The 10,447-nt window shown below is 37.2% G+C and overlaps 1 long non-coding RNA gene across 1 annotated transcript; it reads right to left on the reverse strand.

The window, feature by feature from the left end:
• Positions 1-439: 439 nt before the first annotated feature.
• Positions 440-1,218, reverse strand: LOC310639028. The gene is made up of 2 exons (XR_014492211.1): positions 1,127-1,218; positions 440-1,095 (listed from the first exon to the last, which is right to left on the reverse strand). It is a non-coding gene; the product is annotated as an uncharacterized lncRNA (long non-coding RNA).
• Positions 1,219-10,447: the final 9,229 nt, after the last annotated feature.

Here is a 10,447-nt window from a genome sequence, read left to right on the forward strand (position 1 = left end):
AGGAACAGGAATGACATCACAGTGGAGATCAGCAACCAGATAGTAAATTCTGGCTGGCAACATATTTGCAGAGAAGGAAGAGATTGTGAGATTACATATGTAATCTGGGCAGCTGCTCCTCATGAGTAGACCACAGGAACTGAATTTTTGCAGTCATTCTGTGAGCTGAGCAGCTGAGAGTTGTGAAATTTCAATGAAGCTCACAGCCATGGTGTAACTTATAAAGACATAAGGTTCACAACAGCCTGGTTTCTTAATCACATTTGGATATAATTAATTTACAATTTAAGAGAGACTCTCTGAGTGGCAGGATGAAATTTCACTTGGTGAGTTATGTTGTTACCATAGAGGAAGATGTAACTTTATAACTGTACTTTTAACTTTGATAAAGAAAATAGGAAACAACTTACTTTTATCTTATCTTTTTTTTAACCTTCCATTTCTATTTTTTCTACTTGTTTTATCTTTTCTTGCCTTTTCAGATTTTTCTTTGATTCTTTTCTTCTTTTTCTCTTTTTCTCATCTTATGTTAGTTTGTATTAGTTTTTGATCTTAAATTTTTTTAATAAAATTATACAAAGCCCTCACCTCCAGAATAATCCCAAAATCTATAAAATGCACATTTGGATAGATATGAGCCACAAATTCATACACTAGAAGACTCACAGGCTTAACTACTTTGAATGTTTCATCTGAAGTTTTAACTAAATCATAAATGGATGCAAATTTGCAATGGAAGAAACTTTATAAATAATCTCAACTGTCTTCATGTTTTTTACATGATCCTTCATGACATTTTTTTTCTTTTTAATTGGAATTTTGCTCGGTTTGTTCCTTGTGTTCATTATATTATTATTGATTTGTTGTCTTATGTCCAAGACAAATATAAATAAATAACATCCATGGGAGGAAGACTAGAAGGACATAATTTGTGTTGTGTCTTTGGCAAGTATGTTATTGGGGAATCAAAATTATATCATTTTAAGCATTTTCCATTTGTTGTAAATGCTTATTCACAAATATTTTCAAGAGGCTTAGTTACCACTGGCTTGTTATAACAGTATAAGGAACATTAAGGGGAAATTTTTTCCTTGGCTCTTCTAGGAAGGTGTTCTTATACACCTACCATATCTAAACTGGAATGCAGAAATGTCTTAAGGTGGTATTCAATATTAGTTTCTCTTGTGTGGATGCTTATGTGGACACTTAAAAGGGCAAATAACTTTGCTCAACCTACATTTTACTCTTGATTTTGTTGTTTAAGGAGATTCTCAGTCATCCAGGTTATGGTTGTCCCAAAGGTGCTTTTTCAAAAAGCAACTGGGATTTGTTTTTGTTTTTTTTTCAAAAAAGGACAAACAAATGGGCTTTGTTTTTCACTAAAAACAAAACCCAGTTCCCTTTTGTAAAAGCACCTTTGGGTCTTGATTTGGTTTTGTATGAAAAAAGGGAGGGATGAACCCACCAGACATCTGATAATATTTGTATCAATAACAACATGTGTTGCAGGTCGCTTGCTTATTTCAATCATTGCTTCATCCAGGAAATGAAAAACTTGCTTGTCAGAAACTCAGATGGGAAACTTGCTTTCCCCCCCCCCCAGGAAATATATGTTTCTTGACAGCCTCACTCTTGTTGTAGTTACAGAGGTTTCTACTGCATTTGAGTTGAAGGACGTAGTAGAGGCAAGAGACAGAAAACTCTTCCATTTATTTAGCAGAGTCATAAGAAGACTTTCTTTTTTCATTTTTATCCTCGTTATGAAATGCCTGCTGGCATTGCTTCAGGGCACTCGGGCCTGCAAACGGTTCCTTCTAAGCTAAGAGGACCCCTTTAGGCCACAGTGATTTGAGTGTGAGAGACAGAGAGACAGAGACAAAGACATATTGCTGATTAATACCAGAGTACTACAAGTGAACATGGCATCTCTCGCATGCGCGTTCTGTGCATGCATGTGAAGTAAGTCACTGATACGAGTAAGTTTACCCCATTTGTATTCTGTCCTTTTCCCAAGGAACTTGCATCATAAATGAGTTTTTGCTAAGGCTGCAAGAACTTGATTAAATCAGTGCAACTTGATTAATCAGATGAGGTTAGGCTTATTAAGTCATTAATCTATCAATTACATTTCCATATATTTGCATGTAGGTAAAACAATATTGAAGGAAAAAAAGAGGCTCTGTTTTTAAATGTGTTGTAACAGGCATGAACATGAAGACGGTATTCCAACTGCTGAAGCGAATGAGGGTTTAATTTTTGAAAGAATTTTTATCATTTGCAGGTATTGTTGGTATTTTTTTATTAAAGACATTTTTTTCCAGTCTAAACTTTGGGTATAAGTGATTGTTTCAAAGGGGGAGGGGTTGCATTTAAATGAATCAATTAATTAATTGGACATTTCAGCTCTAGTTTTTGTTTAGATGGACAAAATCTGTTCATTAGTAGAAAGATAAGTACTGGTTCACAACGATTAAGATTAGAATGTAGGCTGGATTAAAATGAAAATCTCCTGGGTTCAAAGTCTGCTCCAACTGCTTACACACCACCCCCTCTAACTTGATTTTCTCTTTTCAAATGTCAACACCTCAGGATTTTTCTTAGCAGATGTCTTCAGGGAATTTTAAAAAACACATCTGTCAGACAACCACAATCCCACTTTGGGAGGAAAAAAATCACACTTGATGAGTATTGGCATCATTATACTCTGAGGCAATTATACAAGAAGAAGGGCAAAAAGAGGATACAAAGAATTTAAATTTTTAATTTTACAATTAAAAAAAGTATTATTTTTTTTGCTAAAGAAAGCTAGAGATTTTCCAGGAACTAACTTCTTTCTTTCCTTCCTTCCTTCCTTCCTTCCTTCCTTCCTTCCTTCCTTCCTTCCTTCCTTCCTTCCTTCCTTCCTTCTCTGTTCTATTTTCTTCACTCTCTAAGAATAGACCTTCTCATACCAAGACAGAAACACACACTTTCCTCCTCATCACCTTATCTACCAGCTATCTTACCTACCAGAGAGAAGGCAACAGTAAAAAACCATTACCTATTATGGATATTATTCTATTTATAGAACAACAATAATAAAAATAATATTTTCAGGCACTTCTACAAGGTTTAGCAACTTAGTTATGAGACACAGAATTTAAACTATCACAGACCGTTCATATGGAATTTGAATTTATTTTAGCATAAGCAGAATCATGATCTGACGGAATATGTGATCTTTGTGGAAACATAATTCTGAAACAGTGACATTGTATTTTCACAACTTTGTTAGTCACAAAAATAATGGTGTTTTAGATCATTGTTTTGTTCATTCCTGTATTTCTTACACTGATAAGTAAGCTTACACTGAAAAATACTAATGCTGATAGCCTGAGTTGCCTGATTCTAGATTTATTAAATTATACAGAATCTCTAGGGAATAAAGCAACAATGATAAAATGGCAGAAACTTAAATTATTTGTTAGTTGCTTGATACTTTTAATCCTCCTTCCAATTTCATATGCTACTAGATATAACAAATCAATGTTAATGTCTTTTTTATAGAATTGATATTTCCCATTAACATATATAACACAATAAATCCGTGGAAATGTTCTTTACTACTTTTGACAGTTACGTTTTCCTCTCTTTAAACATATAGCCTTCTAAAACAAGTGTGGAAGAAATATAATCCTGTAAAAATGATAATCCTATTATTCATGTAAACCAAAAGGTACTAAAATTACTCAAAAGATCTCTAAATTAGGAGTCAGCTCTCCTTCTGATGGAGTCATATTTTCAGGTTAAAATAATAATTGCTGATACAAGCAATAATTAGACATGAATAATGTTGAAAGTAGCTTTTTAAAATAAAGATTAATATTTGAAATACTGAAACTGCAGTTATATTTAGAGCGTCTCTTCTCGGGGGAATGCACAAAATCTCTCTTGCTTTTGAGCACAAGTTACTGTCCTTCTATCTATACATCTTATTACAGAATCATCAAAGATAAAAACATCAAAAGATAAGTGTGTCCATTCTAGGATGAAATGAAGACTATTCACTCCCCTATTAACCTTCACAAATCAGATCAAATGTGCTGTAAGCTGAGAACAAATAAATCAGCTTAAATGGGGTATGTAAGAATCATCTTAAAGAGATCTATGATTCTTCTTTCAGATTGTCTGTTGTTTTTCTAACCCTGCAAATCATATATAAAGGAGAATACAAAATGAAATCTCTCTCTCTCTCTCTCACATACACACACACACACATACAGAGAGAGAGAGAGAGAGAGAGAGACAGAGAGAGACAGAGACAGAGAGACAGAGAGAAATGCCTCTCAGTCACTTAATTAAATGTAAAATGCATTTTGTAGGATTTGGGGGGGATGCTGTCTAAGTTGGACAACTTTGTTAAAAAATTGTACAAAAAGTTCAATCTGTATTTTTTTAAAAAGCAAAAACAAAACAAAACTACTTAGCATGGTGACTTACTTATGATACATTATTATCTTGGTCTAGGAAGCACCAAATCAATTTGATGAATTTCCTGACAATGAATTCCAATTTAGTCTTTACAATTTCAAAAACAATGTTTTCAATGAGAAAGTCTTTGAACTGAGATTTTTCTAATGGTTCCCCACTTCTGTGAGGCAAGGGACATGAAGGCTTGCTGCTTTCTGTTGAAAAATATTTGAAAAAATATTTAGGAAATCTTTATTAAGGGAAGCACCGTGGATGTCTTAATGTATTCCATTTCATTTTAATTTAACTTTCATCATTATTATCATCATCATCAATCATCCCAAGGATGTGTAGTATATTGTAGTGTAGTGGTGGCTCAGTGGTTAAAGTGCAGTATTGCAGGCAAACTTTTCCCACAGCCTGGAGTTTGTTCCTGATGGGGCTCAAGTTGACTTGGCCTTCCACCCTTCTGAGGTCGGCAAAATGAGTACCCAGTTTGTTGAGGGCAATAGGCAAATACTGTATACATTGTAAACTGCCCAGAAAGTGCTGCAAAGAGCTATGGTTTGTTATTGCTATTGCTATTTGATGACTATATTATAAATTCCCATGGGTCTTTTGATTTGCTAGAAATCTGATGAATGAATGAATGAATGAATGAATGAATGAATGAATGAATGAATGACAGTGTAAAGACAATCTAAACCCTGAGCAAACCTTCTTGGAATATCAAGCCAAAAGAATGACTGAGATCATTTTGCCCTGCTCCCAGTCTGAAAGAATAAATATATAAAAGTAATTACACACACACACACACACACACACACACACACACACACACACACACACACCAGATACATTCCTTGACAGAAGAATCAGTGCTCTCCCCCAGAGAATTCAAAGATTGGATTCAAAGATCTGCTCTCTGGGCTTTCTGGGATTCATCTTTCCTTGCCATCATTTGTAGGGACTGCATAGATCAGAATCGTATGGCACTTTTACTTCCTGATTTAATATGATATGATGTGATGACTATTGAACTGGTCAAAGCCTCACATGACATCCTATTGTTAAATCATTTAGTTCAGAATTGTCTATGTCACATTCACTGTTCTTCATGGTTTCAGACAGGCATCTTCCTCAATTCTTACCTAGAAATGCTGGGAACTAAACTGGAATATTATTTGCATACAAATATTAAACTGAGCTACAGCAATAGATGGAGCTGATTAAAGTTCTGAGAGCACTACTAAACCACAGCTTTTTCATATTTTAATGGATATAGAATGGTAGCTGAATTTGATACGGTGAGTTAATCTTTGATTTGATCTCTTTTTAGGCATGGTAAAACACCCAGTAGATCATTCGTAACTAACAGTCTACAAAACATTTCTGCAACTTTATAAACATCTTTGCTATATTAGATTGGATACATTGAACTGATCTGAAAATAACTTCTTTCATAGGTTTAATGTTAGGCTTGGTGTTCCCATTAATTTATGCTCTCCCAGCATTCACACATAACATTTGGTTCGTGCTATCTTTAAATGTAGGAACTTGTTTGAAGAACCATTTTTGTGCAGTGGTTATGGCACCAGACTAAAAACTTCGAGAGTAGGAATTTTATTCCTGTCTTAGACAGAAATCTAGCTAGGTGACCTTGGTCCAGACTCTCCCTCCCTCTCCCTCTCCCTCCCCTTCCCCCTCTCCCTCCCTCTCTTATACCTAGAAAGGAAATAATGGCAAACCACTTCTTGCCAAGAAAACTGCAGACACTTATAGTCTGGAGCTGTGTATTACTCACAAGGGGGCAGAAGTTTTCCCTTCATTTTATACACACACACACACACACACACACACACACACACACACACACACATATACATATACATATACATATACATATACATATACATATACATATACATATACATATATATATATATATATATATATATATATATATATATATATATATATATATATATATATGGATCCTTGGTTTTTTGGGTTTTTCCCCGCGTAGAACTAAAGGTGTAGGCGCAACGCCTCGACGGAATCCCATCCATCACCACCAGGCCGGTGGCCTCAGCCTCTCCCAGAAGAAGGAAGCTGAAGCCACCAGCCTGATGATGACGGATGGGACCCCGCCGAAACGCCGCTCCCCCACCAATTCCGTCGAGGCGTTGCGCCTACACCTTTAGTTCTACGCGGGGAAAAACCCGAAAAACCAAGGATCCACATACAGGCACCCGCGAAAACCTCAGAAAACATATATATATATATATATATATATATATATATATATATATATATATATATATATATATATATATATTTCAAATGTTAACTATTTAGATTACCTTGCTAGGCCCCAAACATGGGGCAAATCTTTATTTCCTGTTTTCAGCCTATCTTGAAGGCTATCGAACAGGCAGTAGTCACACCGGACAATTCATATATTTGTGTAAATTACTAACAAAGAATTAAAGGGAAACTGAGATGCATTTCTGACTTGTTAGTCGTCATCAGCCAGCTATACCCATCTGAGATTCGAACCAGGGCTGATTGCATATGAGGCAGTGTTATTTGCCTCTAAGCCACAAGGTCTCTCTCGCTCTGTTAGCTTTTTTTCTGCAAGGGAAGATATGTTTCAAATGTTAACTATTTAGATTACCTTGCTAGGCCCCAAACATGGGGCAAATCTTTATTTCCTGTTTTCAGCCTATCTTGAAGGCTATCGAACAGGCAGTAGTCACACCGGACAATTCATATATTTGTGTAAATTACTAACAAAGAATTAAAGGGAAACTGAGATGCATTTCTGACTTGTTAGTCGTCATCAGCCAGCTATACCCATCTGAGATTCGAACCAGGGCTGATTGCATATGAGGCAGTGTTATTTGCCTCTAAGCCACAAGGTCTCTCTCGCTCTGTTAGCTTTTTTTCTGCAAGGGAAGATATGTTTCAAATGTTAACTATTTAGATTACCTTGCTAGGCCCCAAACATGGGGCAAATCTTTATTTCCTGTTTTCAGCCTATCTTGAAGGCTATCGAACAGGCAGTAGTCACACCGGACAATTCCTATATTTGTGTAAATTACTAACAAAGAATTAAAGGGAAACTGAGATGCATTTCTGACTTGTTAGTCGTCATCAGCCAGCTATACCCATCTGAGATTCGAACCAGGGCTGATTGCATATGAGGCAGTGTTAGTAATTTACACAAATATATGAATTGTCCGGTGTGACTACTGCCTGTTCGATAGCCTTCAAGATAGGCTGAAAACAGGAAATAAAGATTTGCCCCATGTTTGGGGCCTAGCAAGGTAATCTAAATAGTTAACATTTGAAACATATCTTCCCTTGCAGAAAAAAAGCTAACAGAGCGAGAGAGACCTTGTGGCTTAGAGGCAAATAACACTGCCTCATATGCAATCAGCCCTGGTTCGAATCTCAGATGGGTATAGCTGGCTGATGACGACTAACAAGTCAGAAATGCATCTCAGTTTCCCTTTAATTCTTTGTTAGTAATTTACACAAATATAGGAATTGTCCGGTGTGACTACTGCCTGTTCGATAGCCTTCAAGATAGGCTGAAAACAGGAAATAAAGATTTGCCCCATGTTTGGGGCCTAGCAAGGTAATCTAAATAGTTAACATTTGAAACATATCTTCCCTTGCAGAAAAAAAGCTAACAGAGCGAGAGAGACCTTGTGGCTTAGAGGCAAATAACACTGCCTCATATGCAATCAGCCCTGGTTCGAATCTCAGATGGGTATAGCTGGCTGATGACGACTAACAAGTCAGAAATGCATCTCAGTTTCCCTTTAATTCTTTGTTAGTAATTTACACAAATATATATATATATATACACACACACACACATGACATGGATGTAACAAAGGCAATGTAACAAGTCAGGCCACAGTATTTTCTGTGCCTAAGGCACAGGAACAGTGTCAGCAAGATGATAGTACCACAATGTTTGGAGTTCTGAACATGGCTAAGGCAACCCATGGTTTCCATGGGTTCAAGGCACAATTAAAAAACACTATCCCCAGCAGGTTCCAGACATGATGAAAGCAACATGGTCTCAATTAGTTCAAGGCAACGTGGCTTTAATGGGTTCAAAGCAACGGCAACATGACTCCAGCATGTTCCAGGCAGCTTAGCATCAATGAACACAACAAAAGTGACTTGACGTCAATGGATTCAAGGCACAACAACAATGGTACAACTTCAGCAGGTTCAAGGCACAATGAAGGTAGCTTGGAATCAGTGGGTTCAAGGCATCACAATGGTAACACGGTCTCAATGAGTTCAAGGCAATCAATTAAGAGTAATCATGGATGGACAGATTACGAATTGTTTTCTCCAACAACCCCCAGGCTCCAAACACTGAATTAAATAGGTGTTACAAGTAGCCTTGCCAATGTCTATTGCACCTCCCACCACTCAATTCTTCACAAACCTGGATTGGATGGGAGTGGTACTTCCTCCTCTTGTCATATGGCCAGCTACAACTGTGCCTCTTTGGCTTGCACAGGCAGCTGATCATTTGTGCTAACTGGACAACTAGATGTTCATCCAACTGCTCTCTCCCTGATTTCCCCTGGCATGGCCTCACCTCCATCATCTAAACCTGCCACAAAACCTTCCATGTCTTCCTGGTGTTCCCCATAGTCAGATGTCCTTGGGAGCAGCTCTTCCTCATCATCACAGCCCCTTCCCCCGTGCCTTCTTCCTGACCCACACAACCTCACATGAACCTTATTTGACTTATATTGCACCTCTTGCACACCTCCATGCACCCTCTCCAATCCCTGCTGTACCTGCACACTTTTCCCAAATCATGTGCACTCTCAATCACCGCAGGCACCCTTTCCAAGCAATACTACTACCTGACCAGAACAGCATCTCTCACACGTCCTTGTGATACTCATGCATTTTTCTTGACCAGTACCAAAGGAAGGAAGGAAGGAAGGAAGGAAGGAAGGAAGGAAGGAAGGAAGGAAGGAAGGAAGGAAGGAAGGAAGGAAGAATGCTGATGCTCCCTGCCTTCTTCTTACTAGGAAAGTCAATGGGGAAGCTGGTAGAAAATTAAAAAAATCACTCCCATTTCCATTGCTTTTTTTGATTGCTCATAGTCATTCTGTTTCTCTGGTTAGGCAAGAAAATATCTCTGAAATGATCCAATGGGGCAGGGATTGTCTAGTTAAAAAATGAAAATGAATGCTTGTTAGAATTTTAGGGCTGTATCTTTAGATTCCACTCCAAAATGATGCTTTGAAGCACACAGAAACAATCCAACAACAGAATGTGTCTGTACTGTTTTAAACTATTCACATCTTTTCCCAGGAATGGGGCTTCTGTGCCTTTTGAAGCACCTTATTTGAATGACTTCCAAAAGATTGCACTAGTCTAATAATTATAGACTATGTAGTGTCTTACTTTTTTGTATAAAACATGGAGAGCATGAGACATTAATTTCACTGACCAAAATGGATCCAGTCTTAGCCACAATCAAAAGAAGTAAGTCATCGTCACTGAAATCAGTTGTACTGACATGAGCATTACAATATTGGGATTCCACTTGGACATTCCTGTTCTCCCTCAATGGTACGATGTCCATAACAGAGTTTGGAAACATTATTGAAAATCTAAGTTAAATAGGTAGAGAGGATACTGATCAAATTTCTTAAACTGGGGGTACAACTCTTGCTTAGACTGAGAATCATACTTAAACAGCATAACATGAGCCACACTGCAATAAATAATGAGGGCAATTAAATGTGAGTGAACATTTCATTAAAAACATCTTATACAGTCTTATACAGCTTATACAGTCTGTATAAGCACTCCCCAAATGTTTGGTCCAAACGTTAGGATTTTGGGACTTTACATGCAACCGGGACTGAGGGTTTGGATTGAGCACGTTTGCCTTAAACTGTACAAGTGAAAGTCATTTTAAAACCAGCAAAAAGTCTGTTTCCAG

The sequence above is a fragment of the Vipera ursinii genome (assembly GCF_947247035.1).
Source record: "Vipera ursinii genome assembly, chromosome: 3".
Taxonomy (NCBI): Eukaryota; Metazoa; Chordata; class Lepidosauria; order Squamata; family Viperidae; genus Vipera; species Vipera ursinii.